Source organism: Nomascus leucogenys, chromosome 13 (assembly GCF_006542625.1).
Source record: "Nomascus leucogenys isolate Asia chromosome 13, Asia_NLE_v1, whole genome shotgun sequence".
NCBI lineage: Eukaryota > Metazoa > Chordata > Mammalia > Primates > Hylobatidae > Nomascus > Nomascus leucogenys.
In genome coordinates, this window is record NC_044393.1 from 50,398,622 (window position 1) to 50,414,186 (window position 15,565).

Consider the following 15,565-nt stretch of genomic DNA (forward strand, 5'->3'; position numbering starts at 1 on the left):
TTTTCCTTACCACCTGATCTGGAAACATGAAGAATGTATCTTTATACAGTAACAATGTGAAGCCACTACCTTGAACAAGCAAAATAATAGCTGTGCCCTTGATTTATGATCGTTGTATCACATATGTGAAGAATTAGACACAAATTTAAAATGTGCTTGTGCAAAGTATGGATTTGCATTTTTCTTATTCTTATTACTTAATAGAGCATCAGAAATAGATTTTTAAAATAAAATTATTCGTAATTAAATATTACCAAAACAACAACAAAACTATGGCATTTTGGTAGCCTCTTGGAGTAAGTTTCCAAAATTTCATTTTATTATTATTTTTTTAATGGTAACATAGCAGTGGGCATTAAAAAAATCTAAGGTCTGTATTTAAAGCTCTTTAAAAACTGTTAGCGTGCATACCTTTCATACATATTATTCTTAAGATATTTCTTATTACCACTTTGATGTCTATATTTTCATGTTTATTGTGCTGTTTCTCTACTAACATAGTATTGGAATTTTTATGCTGTTATTTTTATCAAGGAAAAACTTCATAAGCTTACTTTTTATCTTCCTGTTTCAAAATGCCTATAAAAGTGTTCTTCATTGAACATAAGATGAATATAAGGAGACCAAAAATTGAATTTGTGCTAATCAAGGTATAAAACCTAAGTTGCTTTCATCTTGATTACTCAGAGGAGGACAACCTCCTCCATTAATGTATGTGAGTTAAAATATATTAACTGACTCTAGCATCATTGATTTCTAGATACAAATGCTAAAAATCACTATAAGTAATGTAACGTGTCTCCTATGAAATGATGTGGCAATTTTCAAGCAATTAGATACCTTCCTCTTTTTTGATTCTGAAGTATCTGTGTCAAAACATTTGCTTTTAATTATATAATTACATTAGAATTAAATCAATAGTACATAGCTTTCTTAGATGATCTTTGATATGAGAAGCCAAACAACTCAGCTGGGTTGAAGCTATAACCACAAAAGAAGCAGAGGCTGGGGTCATATAACATTTGCAAAATTTCTTACTGGTTAACATCCTGTGGTTAAAAATGTAAAAAGCATATTCCTGCTAAACCAGTATCATTGATCCCTATTTCATTTCTTATCTGTGTACGGCAAATAAAATGAAGTATTCTTGATCCACAGACTTTTAAACTAGAAACTTGTTTAATTATGGGGCTTACTGAGTCTAGAAAGCAAAATTTCCTTCTATTCATACCTTACACATAAGGATGATGTGCTTTTATGGTTAGGAGGTCTTCATCACCCCCAGAGAAACTGGATAAAACTGAACTCTTCTTGATCAACCCTAGCCATATGACTGTCTCTGGATTCCTCAGCATGATGATAGCAGAGAACACCTGTTAGCCAACTCTAGGTTTTCAAGACAGTCAATGAATACTGCCAACAGTGGCTCTGTACATAAGCCTGCTGGACAAATGGCCCTTATACTGTGCTTTTCTTTCCTGTTATGAGGAGATGAGAGATACACAAATTAGGCAGCCCTTCACCCACTGTTCAAAAAGGAGCGGAACAGTCTCAAATCAAAAAATGGTCCATCATCCAGTATTAGAAGTCCTTTGACAATCCCGGTCCTTGGAATGTCTTTGTTTCTCTTTATGTTTATTGAGTAGAGACTTTAGGAATTTCTTTGACCTCCTCTGATATACATTTCCCAACTCTTCACCTTTTGAAATTCATCACATTGTTTGTTTTTTTTTTAGCACAGTGTCTCTACCCTGCCTTCATGTTCTTCACATTCTTCACATTCACCAGACACCAGATTTCAAAGAAGACTGAGAAACATGTTCCTAGCCAGGTGCGGAGGCTCATGCCTGTAATCCCAGCACTTTGGGAAGTCAAGGCAGGCAGATCACTTTCATAGAAGTTTGAGACCAGCATGGGCAACATGGCAAAACCCCATCTCTGCAAAACACACACACACACACAAATTAGCCAGGCATGGTGGCACACACCTGTAGTCCCAGCTTCTTGGGAGGCTGAGGTGGGAGAATCACCTGAGCCCAAGGAGGTCAAGGTTGCAATGAGCCATGATGGTGCCACTGCACTTCAGCCTGGGCAACAGAGTGAGACCTCATCTCAAACAAACAAAAAGAGAGAGAGAGAAACATGTAACTTAAATTTTAGTTAACACTGCCCTATATCAACTAACTGTAGTAATAATTAATATCAGACTTCAATTCAGAGCATAAATATTATAATCAATGAGGCACATTTGGAGAATATAAAAAGCATATTGAGGTAACATTATTCCATTACAAAGGAATATTGATAATGGTAATAAGCCATAAAATAATTCACTTCTTTTGAATGCTTACCATGTGTTAGGAGCGGCCTAACCTCATTATAGGTATTAGTTCATTTAATTATCTTAACTGTCCCATTAACTAGGTACTACTTTACAGATTAGGAAACTGAGATACTTTGCCTAGTAACTGGAGTTCCTATGTAGGAAAACTTGGTCCACAACCCATATGTCTGGCTGCCGTGCTATCCTGAGTCTTACATAACCAAATGCAAGCATAAATATATTTCTTAGTGATATATAAACATATAACCACCATTTTACCTGTATATCTTTCAAAGTGGCATTATAAATTTCTTGTTACCAAAAACTTCATATTGCCTTTATTTCCTGAAATCATGTACAGTGAACTTAAATCCCTCTGTGGGTATAAAAAATTCCTAGTTTTTAGAATTCTGTGCATGTATAAGCATCAAATCTACCAATATTTGGCTTCATATATATTTAACCAAAACTTTGCTCTAAGTAAGTAAAGGTTGTAGGTGATTCCTCGGTTTATATCTAATACCTATTTTTTTTCCATCTTTTCTCCTTTGAACTAGAGATTATACTTAAACTGCACTTTTCTTTTTCTCTCAGACCTTATCTATATAAAGTCAATGACCACCTTTAAATATATAAGTTCTCCAGGAAGTTCTGCTAACATTATCAATGTTATCGAAATTCACATGACATGTGAATATTTATTTTACTGAGTGTTCATTCCTTCTGCTCAAAATTGCACCAGACACATAGAGTTAGCCCATGGCACCTAGTAAAACCATATAATGATTTTTCAGTGTCAGGACAGAAATATTTCTCACTCTGTCATACATTGCCTTGGTAATGGAAATCAATACAATTCTATCCTTAGATATATAGTTTTATCCTTGTCAATGATAAAAAATTGGAAACATAAAAAGAAATAATAATGGCCACTCTCCTCTAATGGATACAAACAATGGACCAGGCATATAATACATATATTATCTCTAATCCCATAATAATTCTATACTTGTTTTATGAATGAGATACTGACATTTTGCTTAAAATCCTTAACTAAAGTAAAAGCTTGTTTACTGGCAGAGTTGAGATTTGGATCTAGTAATACCTGAACTCATCCGCTCTCCAACACATGTCCCAGAACCGTCAACCATGCCAAAGACAAAGGGACTTCTGACCTCCCCAAAGTAAATCGCAATCCTGCAGCTTAAAGGATTTAGTCTACATTGTATTCCATTGTATTTGTCTTTTACTAGGCTCACAGCAGTGATGTTAGATTTAATGACAAGTATGGTGTATTCTTACATCATCTTACAGATTGTTTTTGAACCGATGTTTAAAATTTATATCCCCTGGAAACTTTAACATTAACATCACCTGTATTTAGATATTTTCATCTTTCTGTTTATCTTGTTAGAGTTGATGTCAGCCCCATGGCTTCAAATTCTATAGATTTATCTGCACCCTTCACTGCTCTCCCGTGTTTAAGGTATATTTCTAACTACTACCAACTGGACAGCACCACCTAAGCATTACTTCTGCAACTTAAATGCAACACATTTCACTTAAACTCTTCTCCCACAGAACAAGCAAGCAAACCAATTCACAAAGCCCTTTACCCGATTTCTCTAATTCTACTTTTCACCCATATTCCTCAGAATTATCTTTTTGTTTCTTTCCCCCAGTCTTGGTATTGTTTGTTAGGCACAAAAGGGCCAATGGCTCCCATCCTTGCCTTCGAAATATCACTGCACCATCCTAGAGCACTGCCTTACTAACTCATTTGTGGACTATAGTTCCCTAACGGATCTGTATGCCTCCAGGATCCTTCCTGATCCAAATACCTTTTATTCCACCATAGGTAAAAATTCCTGAACCAAAACTAGGTCATGGCAGGGCGCGATGACTCACACTTGTAATCCCAGCACTTTGTGGGGCTGAGGCGGGTAGATCACTTGAGGTCAGGAATTCAAGAGCAGCCTGGGCACCATGACAAAACCCTGTGTCTACAAAAAATATAAAAATTAGCCAGACCTGGTGGCACACATCTGTAGTCCCAGCTCCTTGGGAGGCTTACGTGGGAGGATCACTTGAGCCCAGGAAGGTCAAGGCTACCAGGAGCCATGATTGTGCCTCTGCACTCCAGCCTGGGTAACAGAGTGAGACCCTATCCCAACAAACAACGACAACAAAAACAGATCATGCAACTATCCTCAAAACTTGAATGAGCTTCTGTTTCCATTGGTTCAGGTTCCTCAGGTAGCAACTCAGGTCCTGCTATATTTGACAAGAACATCTCTGTTAGCATTGGCTCCCATTAATCCCGTATGTAAACTCCCTTCTCTCATCCACACTACACACACAAAACGTTTTCACCTGTGTGATCAGGCCATTCCCACATTTGAATTCTCTTTATTCACAATCCATTAAAAATTTTCCTTATTTCCTGGGAATCCCTTGTTGACTTTTCACAATGAAAAGTAAAAACTGATCATCTCTGAATGACAGTAATACAATTTGCACTTCTCATATATTTGGAAGGTATTAGCCTGGTACTTGTTGGTAACTTTTCATAATGCGCATGTCTGGCATCTCCATATAAATATTGTAAACATTATTAGAACAAGGACCTTTTTTTTTTTTTTTGAGATAGGGTTTCACTCTTGTTGCCCGGGCTGGGGTCCAATGGTGTGATCTCGGTTCACCGAAACCTCCGCTTCCCGTGTTCAAGCGATTCTCCAGCCTCAGCCTCCCAAGTAGCTGGGATTATAGGTGCCAGTCACCACACTCGACTAATTTTGTATTTTTAGTAGAGATGGGGTTTCTCCGTGTTGGTCAGGCTGGTCTTGAAATCCTGACCTCAGGTGATCCACCCGCCTCGGCCTCCCAAAGTGCTGGGATTCCAGGCGTGAGCCACAGCGCCTGGCCGAACAAGGACTTTTTTTATTTTTCTGTTTGCCTGTTCAGTGATTAGCATATATCTTTAAATGTTTCAAGTACTTAGTAAATCTTTATTTTTTAGTCAATCTTGCCTAATCTCTAGAGGATATCAGTTTTACTGTATCAACTGATTACATTCCTTTCATGCTCATTTTACACTATTCAGTATATTCAATATGCAGTGTTTCCTAAGTTTGAAGGATATATCCCTGATCCTATATTCCTTCAAAAGTTGTATAACTAAAAAAAAGTATACAGAAGTACATTTTAAAATACATATTCTTAGAGTTGAGAATTAGCCAGCCTCCCTAGCTTTGGCAATACCAAAGATAGATAGATGGTTAATAGTTAAGTCGATTGCATTTTTTAAAAGATTGAACTCTCCTTCAGGAAAGCAAGATCATGTAAACCAGAGTAATTAGGTTAAGCTTTCTTGGATTTCTTTTCTTTCATGAGTTACCTGCTAAACTTTTCCAGAAAGTAATTCACTATTATCTTGTAGCTTTCCCTCATGAGCTATTAGTAAGTCTAGTGCAAAGAATTATAAATGCAAAAGCATTTAAATCTCTCTGTTAATACACACACACACACACACACACACACACACTGCCAAGAGGAACAGGGCCCATGAGAGCTACCTTCGCCAACAAAGAGAATACAGTATGTGTACACAGAGCTGCCTTCTCCAGGCCCCCAAGCCTGCAATTAGTGCAAATGAACTGCATCTCCCAGAGAGCAAACAGAGTGTCCCTTATGTGATCACCGAGTGTCCTCAGCAATGATCTCAGTTCACCATTAGGGACCCGCATCCAGGTCCTGTGCTGCTTGGCACGCTGACTGTGCATGCACCATCAGTCCTGGTTCTGTGAATGAGACCCTGTCACTGTCAGAAGAATTATGTCCTCCCTAGTGAATCTCGCTGTTTTCCTGTGAATAATGCCACACTCTGAAACCACCCCAACGCCTATGCCCTGCTTATTTTTGTGTGGGTTCACAGAGACTGCGATTTGTGTATCTACCCAGATATTTATCTTTTTTGAGCGGGGTGAGAAGGGCTTAATTTTATGATCTTGTTCCCAGAGTACTGGGTTTTATCTCTCCATTGAATGGGAAAATTTCTGGGGCTAGTTTAAATTAGCCTTCTAAAATTACATATTCCATCTATAAATGACCGGCATTCCATCTTTTCTTGAAAGAATTATTTGAAAGTTATAACTGCCCTAATTGTAAAATGTTCTGACTATCTAGGTGTAATTAAACAGTAATGATATCACTTTAGAGTTTGTGGTGATTGTAATTTTAATATTACTATTAATAATTTTATAATTATAATGGTAATTATATTACTATTAATATTAAACTATTATAGTGATTATAAACATACCATTTTAGTAAGGGAAATCAAGACTAGTTTTAGAAGTGTCATTTTAAATCAAGGCACAGTCATGTTTCGGTTAAACTGAAAGTAATGGATGTAAACCTCTTTGGTCCTTTTTTTTGAGACAGTTTCACTCTTGTTGCCCAGGCTGGAGTATAATGGCGTGATCTCAGCTCACTTCAACCTCTGCCTCCTAGGTTCAAGCAATTCTCCTGCCTCAGCCTCCCAAGTAGCTGGGATTACAGGCATGTGCCACCACGCACAGCTAATTTTGTATTTTTAGTAGAGATGGGGTTTCACCATGTTAGTCAGGCTGGTCTCGAACTCCTGACCTCAGCTGATCCACCCGCCTCGGCCTCCCAAAGTGCTGGGATTACAGACGTGAGCCACCGCAACCGGCCCTCTTCATCTCTTAAACAGATTCAGCATTGCATGCCCTCAACCTCTGGGGAGAGTGTTTCTCTACTTCTCTGCAAGTTTACATAATTTGTGTGTGAGGGAGATTTGATCCATGAGTGAGGAAGGCAGAACAAGAACAACCAGCGTAGCACCTCAGGTTTCTCCAGCAGTTACAGAGAGCCCATGGAATTGTGAAAATGTTTAAGTTTCTTCAGGTTCTCCAGGCATTCTTAGGATCTAAGCTTTTTTTCTAATCACAGTCATATATTCTCTGTAGGTCTGATTTTCACCTGTGTCCGTGTGTTTCTTATAGTTCTCCTCAGGAAAGTGATTATGATTGTTGGTGTGAAATCACAGCTACTTTATTATCAGTGATGGCTCTAGTTATTTCTGGCTGAGGACTGGCCTTTCTCTCTGCAGAGGGCATAAGGTCTCTCTGAGCACCCATTCCTTCTACATGACTCTGTCACTGGGAACAGTATTCTGATGTTTTTTCTCCTGTTTGACTTTTTGCCCTCATCAAAAAATACTTTGACTCCAATTTTGCCCCAAAGAATAGCTCTTGAATTTTCAAGATCAAATTTAAAGTCTTCCTAATTTTCTCTTTCATCTCCTTTGAATTTCCTGGAACTTCAGAAAGTGGCCTCATGTTTTACATAATACTACGCTCCTGATTAAAAAAAAATTGAAGGCAAGCTCTAAGAAATGTCGTATGTGCATGTTCTTTATTTCATACCTTGCTGTGGTTTTTTAAGTGTCAACATTTGTATCAGTTTCTTTCACCCCAAAGTTTGTTAAGGATTTGGGGGACTTGTTTCTTTATGATAAATATCTTTAGATATTTTCTTCTCCCCTGTTAATCTAAAATAATTTCCTCTACTAATCTTTCTGTGATTCTTTTCAATTTAGTTTTTATATCTTAGGAAATGTTTTCCTTGTCACCTTCTACCCACAGACTTTGAATTTTCTATTTTCTTAATTTTCCATATTCTTTTAGTACTTCAAACAATTTATAACTAATTGTGGGTATTAGATATAGAAGAAAAATAATTTTGAGGCATGAAGTATGCATTCTCAGTAATTCACATATCCCTGGCTAGACCCCTGAATAGAAGAGATGTAATTTGCTTATAAATATTACATATATATTGGGAGGCCAAGGCAGGTGGATCACAAGGTCAGGAGTTCAAGATCAGCCTGGCCAACATGGCAAAAACCTGTCTCTACTAAAAATACAAAAATCAGCCATCGTGGTGGCACGCCCCTGTAGTCCCAGCTACTCGGGAGGCTGAGGCAGGAGAATCGCTTGAACCCGGGAGGCGGAGGTTGCAGTGAGCTGAGATCACGCCACTGCACTCCAGCCTGGGCGATGGAGCAAGACTGTGTCTCAAAAATAAATGCTAAAAAATTACATATATAAATCATTTCTTCACAGTTTTGGGGATTTCTGCTTCCTAGATTGAGGTATCATCCCAAAAATCAGAAGCATAGTTAACCATTACACTAACTTTCCCTAATTCTAATATCTCCTTCTAGACTTATGTTTTCTCCCTGGCCTCAAATAATAAAGGGAAGCAGTTGTTTACATCTGCAAAAATATTGTATAGATATATTTGCCACACTGGTTAAGGGGCACCCCCTCTTTATACTCACATCTTTTTTTTTTTTTTTTTTTTTTTTTTTTTTTTTTTTTTTTTTTGAGATGGAGTCTTGCTTTGTCACCCAGGCTGGAGGGCAGTGGCGCGATCTCCGCTCACTGCAAGCTCCATCTCCCGGGTTCACACGATTCACCTGCCTCAGCCTCCCTAGTAGCTGGGACTACAGGCGCCTGCCACCACACCCGGCTACTTTTTTTTGTATTTTTTTTTTTTTTTAGAAGAGATGGGGTTTCACCGTGTTAGCCAGTCTTGTCTCGATCTCCTGACCTCGTGATCCGCCCGCCTTGTTCTCCCAAAGTGCTGGGATTACAGGCGTGAGCCACTGCACCCAGCCTCATATCCTATATATTAATTATAATGAATTTTTTTTAGCACTTAGAACCACTTCAGAGCACTGAAGAGTCAAAAAGTCAATAATCAATTTACATAGAAAAATCTCTGAAGGATCACAAAGATAATTATTATTGCTAACTTGATGGCTAGAGCCCTGGGAGTAGCAGCAGGAGGGAAGCTTGCTTTGCACTGTTTTTCTCCATTGTGCTTCTGGATTTTGTACCATGTGCATGTTTCACTGTGTCAATATATATATATATATATATATATATATATATATATATATATATATTAGATGATGAGCAAAAAAAAGTCACTATACAATGTGCAAATATTTTAGTACCCATATTAGCATTCTTCTCATTTTAGAAGGTTTAGGAAAAGAAAGAAAATTGGTAAGAGCACTCTTTGAGCAATAATTGACAATCTTGACTTCTTTTGATCAACTGGCTGTGTAGAATGCATGACTGCTGCCTTTCTGAAGACATTGAAATGTGTCCTACACTTTTCATTAGAGAATATAATCGATAGTACAGCCACAATGAAAAATCAATTATGTAAGTTTGTAAATAATTATATATTAGAAGTAAAATAATCATAATTTCATAAAATCAACACAATGATATTTTTCTTTTGTCCAAATATCAACCCTGAAGTGTTGATTTATTTACAAGAGCCTGTGCTTCAAATTCTATGCCAGCTTCCAGCAGTGAAGCAAACAGTCCTCCCACCACAATCCAATAAAACCTTAGATCAATATAACAAACACACTTTTTAATGGGATTATTGGGTTTGCACAAAAGCATGGAGAAATCTTTAAGCCCCACCACATCCAACACAGTGGCCACTACCACAGATGAGTAGAAACCAGAGTGAGGAGGAGTCAGTTATAAGCAGACTAGAAAGCCAAAGTTGCCCCAGGGGTATATGAGAAGACCAAGCTTTGGACCAATATAAAATTGGGGAGCTGTGTTTCTAATTCTGCTTTAAATCAGTGCTCTCAAAGGTGCCAAAGTGATGCCAAGTTTGTAGCTCGGTAGCCCCTGGTGCCCAACAAAAGCAAATGCAGAACTCTAGGGAATTTAATAGAGAACTTGGAAAAGAATGCGCGATTTCTGAAGATTGCTTTTCCTCCTTTAAATTACTTAACCCCATTACATGTCTCTATTGAGGAAGAAAAGCTCAATTGATGCAAACACCTTTTAAAGAAGAAATATTACCTTTATGTATATCCTTTTCTGACATTTGCATTACTTTTTGAAAACCCCTAATCTAAAAATTACAGAAAATTGACCGTATCTTTTGTTTCTGTAGGCAGAAATCATTGAAATTGCTTGACCAACTTAACTACTCTATTTAGTATTATAAATAATGAATTCAGTGGTAATAATATATAACATTTACTGAACACCTACTATATTCTAGCAGTTTACTACTCTAAGCATTTTATAGATAAATCTCATCTAATCCTTATAGGTAGGTAACTTCATTATCCCCATTGTACAGTTAAGAAAATTGAAGCATCCACAGAGTTATTAAATAACTTGTTCAACATCCCACTTCAAAGAACAGATTCAAACCTAGGTGGCCTGACACCAGCCTTAACCATTATGTTCTACTGCTTCTTATGGAGACTGTTTGTTGTTATCGGGGAATTTCTAAAGGAAACGTAAAAGATGTTTACATTTCAAATTATTCGTATTCTCTTCATGAATACTAATGTTCCCCGATCCTTTTTTCCTCTCAGCTTAAATGTTTTCCAGCCATGCCTACTTCCAAATAAATAATATGAAGACAAGGAGAAAAAATTATTGGATTTCTTAAAAGTTGTCACATAGCCATTATAAATATAACACAGGGTAAAATAAATTTTGGAAACTCAAACTTTATGACAGTTTAAAGAAATAAATTTTTCTATCTACCTTAAAAACAAATCCTTCAATTATTTTCCCTCATTTCAAAACATGGCAGTTACAGAAAGCTGCATGTTAACTGTATACATAGACCGTGTCACGTGAAAATATGGACGAGATATAAAATATGTATTCTTCTTCTTGAAATGGTGTTATCTTGGCTTCTGGTTATTCTTTAATGAAACTGGGTGAGGACATTCAAAACCAAGACATTCTAATTTATCATTGGTCTTGTACCTGAGCGGCAACGTGTTAGATACTGGCAGGGCAATAAACATGAAAGCAAACGGAATGGCTGCTATGCATATTTTTGTAATATCAAAACCTTAGACTGGACCAGAACCACAGAATTTATAAGGACTGAACTAAATGCACAAATACATACGTTTATTCTCTCCCAATTAAACGCTTTCAGTCCCTGAACTATGTACAGATCTTTGAGCCCTCCTGAATTTCTTATGGAAAGGAGAAAATTATATTTACTGAATTCAACAAAACCCTCAGGGCAGGCAAGATGAAAGGAATTAAATTTCTTAATTCTTCACAACAGTTAAAGTGTAGGTATTAATAAAATATGTTTTTATAGGTCATTGTTTATAAGACTATATGTTATAAATGTCTGTTTTGTGCCCCAATGTTTCTATAGAATTTCTAGGAATTCTATTTAACAGTCCTAGTCCCATAGAAAATTTTTCATCCTTAGCATTCTTTAAGAAGAGGTGTTTCTTCTTTACTGAAATATTCTTTGTTTTCATTGTCAGTGAAAAAAAATTCTTGTTCTGGTTTGAACGACATCTAAGAGACACAGAAACGCAATGGGGAATGCACAAAAAATGTCAGTGTTTGATAAAGTCTGTTCGTTTTAGCAGTAAATAAGGAAAACATTATATTTTACATATGAAGCTGAGGCAGGAGAATCACTCAAACCCGGAAGTCGGAGGTTGCAGTGAGCCAAGATCGCCACCGCACCCAGCCTGGTGACAGAACGAGACCCCGTCTCAAAAAAAAAAAAAAAAAAAAAAAAAAAGACTATTTTCAATTTAACAATAAAAGCATACTGAGAAATGCATCTTAAAAGTCAAAAAGAACAATTTTACTTAGCCACTTCCTAATCAAATATAGCTTCACGCCACTATAAAAAAGGTAAAACATGCATAGGTTATTTGGCTCCTTCTCCCTAGTCAGAATTTAAATAGTCCAGGAATTCTCAAACCACAGATCTCACATATATATGATGTGTGCGAGAGCATGCTTACATGCACATATTTCTCATCAGACTGCGTGGGACTAGGAATACTCGCAGGAGTAGCTGACACAGGCAAGCTTGGTTGGCGTGTAAGGTCTGGTTATTTCCCTCCCATTATTACGGTTTGCTGTGTTCTTAACGGGTAATTTCTTAATGACTTACACAATGTCCAATATATGTCATTTTTAAAAAATTTAAGCCAATACAGAAGAAAGATATATTATCTAAAATGCAACAAAGTTAATTTCTATTTTCCATATTAATCAGGGAAACAAATATGATATAGCATGAAACAATAATTTGCAGTCCTTGAGATGTTAAATATTGGTTCAGTGGATTACACAATGAACTGATCTAGTACACCATTTTATGAGTTGAATTGTGTCCCCCACCCCCAAATTCCTATGTTGAAGTCCAAACCCCCAGTATCTCAGATGGTGACTTTATTTGGAAATATGATCATTGTAGATGTAATTAGTTAGGACGTGGTCATCCTGGAGTAGAGGTAGACCCTTCATCCAGTATGACTGGTGTCCTTATAAAAAGAAGAAATTGGAACCCAGATGTGCACACAGGGAAAATACCATGTGAAGACTGCAGTTATGCTGCCATGGGCCAAAAAACTACCAGAACCTAAGAGAGAAGCCTGAAATAGATCCTTCCATAGTGCCTCCAGAGGGAGCTGGCCCTGCCAACGCCTTGATATAGGACTTTAGCCTCCCGAATGTAAGACAATCAATATCTATTATTGAGGCCACTCAGTTTGTGGTGTTTAATTATGGCAGCCCTAGAAAATTATTACGTATCATTTGGACCACATTCTCCTTGACTGTACACTGCCTAGCTTAGTGCCTGATGGTTAGTATGCTCTAAATAAATGTTTCTAATAATGCAGGAAATATAAGACCAGTTTCTCCTCTCACCGACAAACATTGGAGTTCCTCAGACAACCGCTTTAGGTACTCTTGTTTCTAATTGCTACACTGTCTTCCTAGAAAATTTTATTCAGTTATTTTATGTCATTGAGTATCACTTAACAAATCATTATTGTAGTACTCTATACAGAGTTGCTCAGAGTTGGGGGAGACACATCTTCTCCACCCTCCATGTTGCCTTGAATGTCTAGGAAAGTACTGAATTTGCATTCCACCATCTCTCTTACTCACTCTGCCCAGAAGAGGTGCAGGGATTTATTTGAGTGATACAACTTGGAAGACGAACCTGGACCTTCTTGGCTCAGTTTCCCTTTTCTTCCTCTAAACATTCTGCTTTGCCCTTCTGGTAACAGATTCTACCCCTACATGGGAGCCCTGCCCTGGTTCCACACTGCCAATGAATAAATTGGTCCTCTGGGTTTTGCCAGAAGCCCCTGATTCTCACATTAAACCGCATCCCTAGGTGAGCCTTTGTGAGTAATAAATATGGGAATGTTATGGATCTTTATTTGCCTTATTCATTTTTTTGTCTTATTTTGTTAAGATGAGAGAGGTAGGTGCTACTTACTGCTTCCCTCTCAGCTTAGTTCACAGCAGCCTGATAAAAAGGTCTATAATCTCCCCCACTAAGGTCTTGTCAAGTATCTTACACATTATAGATATTAAATTCGTGTTTGCTACTGTAATGCTTGATTAATTAAGAATAAAGAAATGAATGAATAAACAGATAGATAAACTGGGAGAACTTTGTCCAGTAATCTCTGATGCATCAACAAATATGATTATAGACTTCTCCAAAGACAAGATCCTTTTTTAAGAGATGTCCTACATTTCTCTTGAGAATTTAATGGTATTACACGGTGGAAGGAAAGTTCATTTGTCCATAACCAAGCTTCTTGAATGACTTCTCTATTAGGATAATTCTATATTTTCTTTTCATTCATTTTTTAACCTATTCCAATCTGGCTTCACCAACCACTCCACCGTAAATACTGCCATAACTGGCAGCCGCTGTCACCAGTGATCTGCATATCATTCGGTTCTATAGATTTTATGTCCTTGTCTTGCTGGACTGTGCAGAAGCGTTGGCCACAGTTAAGTGTCTTGTCTTCAACACCCTTTGCTTGGCTTTTGCAACATGAAGGTTTTTTAATTTTCTCATTACTTCCATGGCTGCCCTTTCCTCTTCTCTTTTACCAGTCCATTGTTTCAGTGACTTAAATGTTGAAGTTCATCAGACGGCTGCTCCAGATTCTTGTTTCCACTTCTCACACTGTCTCTTGGCAATTTCATTTACTCATGGCTAAAATTATAGTACCATCTAGCCATATGCTGTTGTCTTTCAGGTTTATTTTTTTTCCATCTAAGAATCTCTGACTTGACATCTCCATGAACCTCTAACTCAGTGTGCCCAAAACCATATGTATAGCCTACCCCTACCCCACAGAATCCTACTCCCCCTTCCCTGTTTCCAATCTCAGTGAAAAGCCTTGCCACCCACCATGGCAGGCTATAAAATCTACCCTCTAAATATTTTTTCATCCACTTCTTTCCATCTCTATGCCACCATCATTACTTTTTGAGAGCACAAAAATAACTTTCCACTGCTCTATAAACATCTACTCTTGCCACCCTCAAATCCCCAGAATAGTTAAGGAGATCTTTGTGGGAAATGAAAATCTAATTTTGTAATCTGCTTCAGTAGAACACGCAGTATCTTCGCCCTCAGGACACACTTCCAGATCCTGAGCATGCCTGGTAGGGCCTCCCCTAATCCAGCCGTCATTTATTTATTTCTCCCTTACCTTCTTCTGAAAGAACCCTCAGATGTTATAGCACATTGAAAAAGAGGTTTTCCCTGACTCTTTATATGAGATAAGATGAATATACATACAGAAGATTCCATACACATAAGATTCCCTTAGGCAGCCCTCATCACACTTAAAATTATTGTATAAAGACTACACATCTTGACATATTTGGAGTTCTATGAGAGAAAAGATCAATGTATCTCTTGTTCACTCTTCTGTCCTCAGTGCCTGGCACCAGTTGAGTGCATAATAAATATTGATTAACTGAATATTGAATAACTGAATATGTTCAGAGCATGAACTTGCATTTGAACTTTTCAGTGCAACATGACATTTTGTATGTTCCATGTACATACCACAGTATGTATAATTACATGTTGAAATATGCCACAGAAAAGAGACTCTGAAGATAGCAATGGTACCTATTTTTGCTGCTTTTATCCTACAACATTTACAAAGGTCAAATCTTTATAAGGAATCAGCTAGGAGACTGTATCATTAAGGGCCATATTATATTCATAATTTCCTTTTTAAGGGCAACACAGTGACAACTTGTAAAGTATTCTTGTGTTCTTCTAATAGATACTTTATTTCTATTAGATATTAGATAAGTATTTCTAATAGATACTTTA

At 37.3% G+C, this 15,565-nt stretch overlaps 1 protein-coding gene across 13 annotated transcripts in view; it reads left to right on the forward strand.

Annotated features, from left to right (window-relative positions):
- MAGI2 (membrane associated guanylate kinase, WW and PDZ domain containing 2) overlaps window positions 1-15,565 on the forward strand; it is a 1,476,658-nt gene that overhangs the window by 952,086 nt on the left and 509,007 nt on the right. The window lies entirely within an intron of this gene.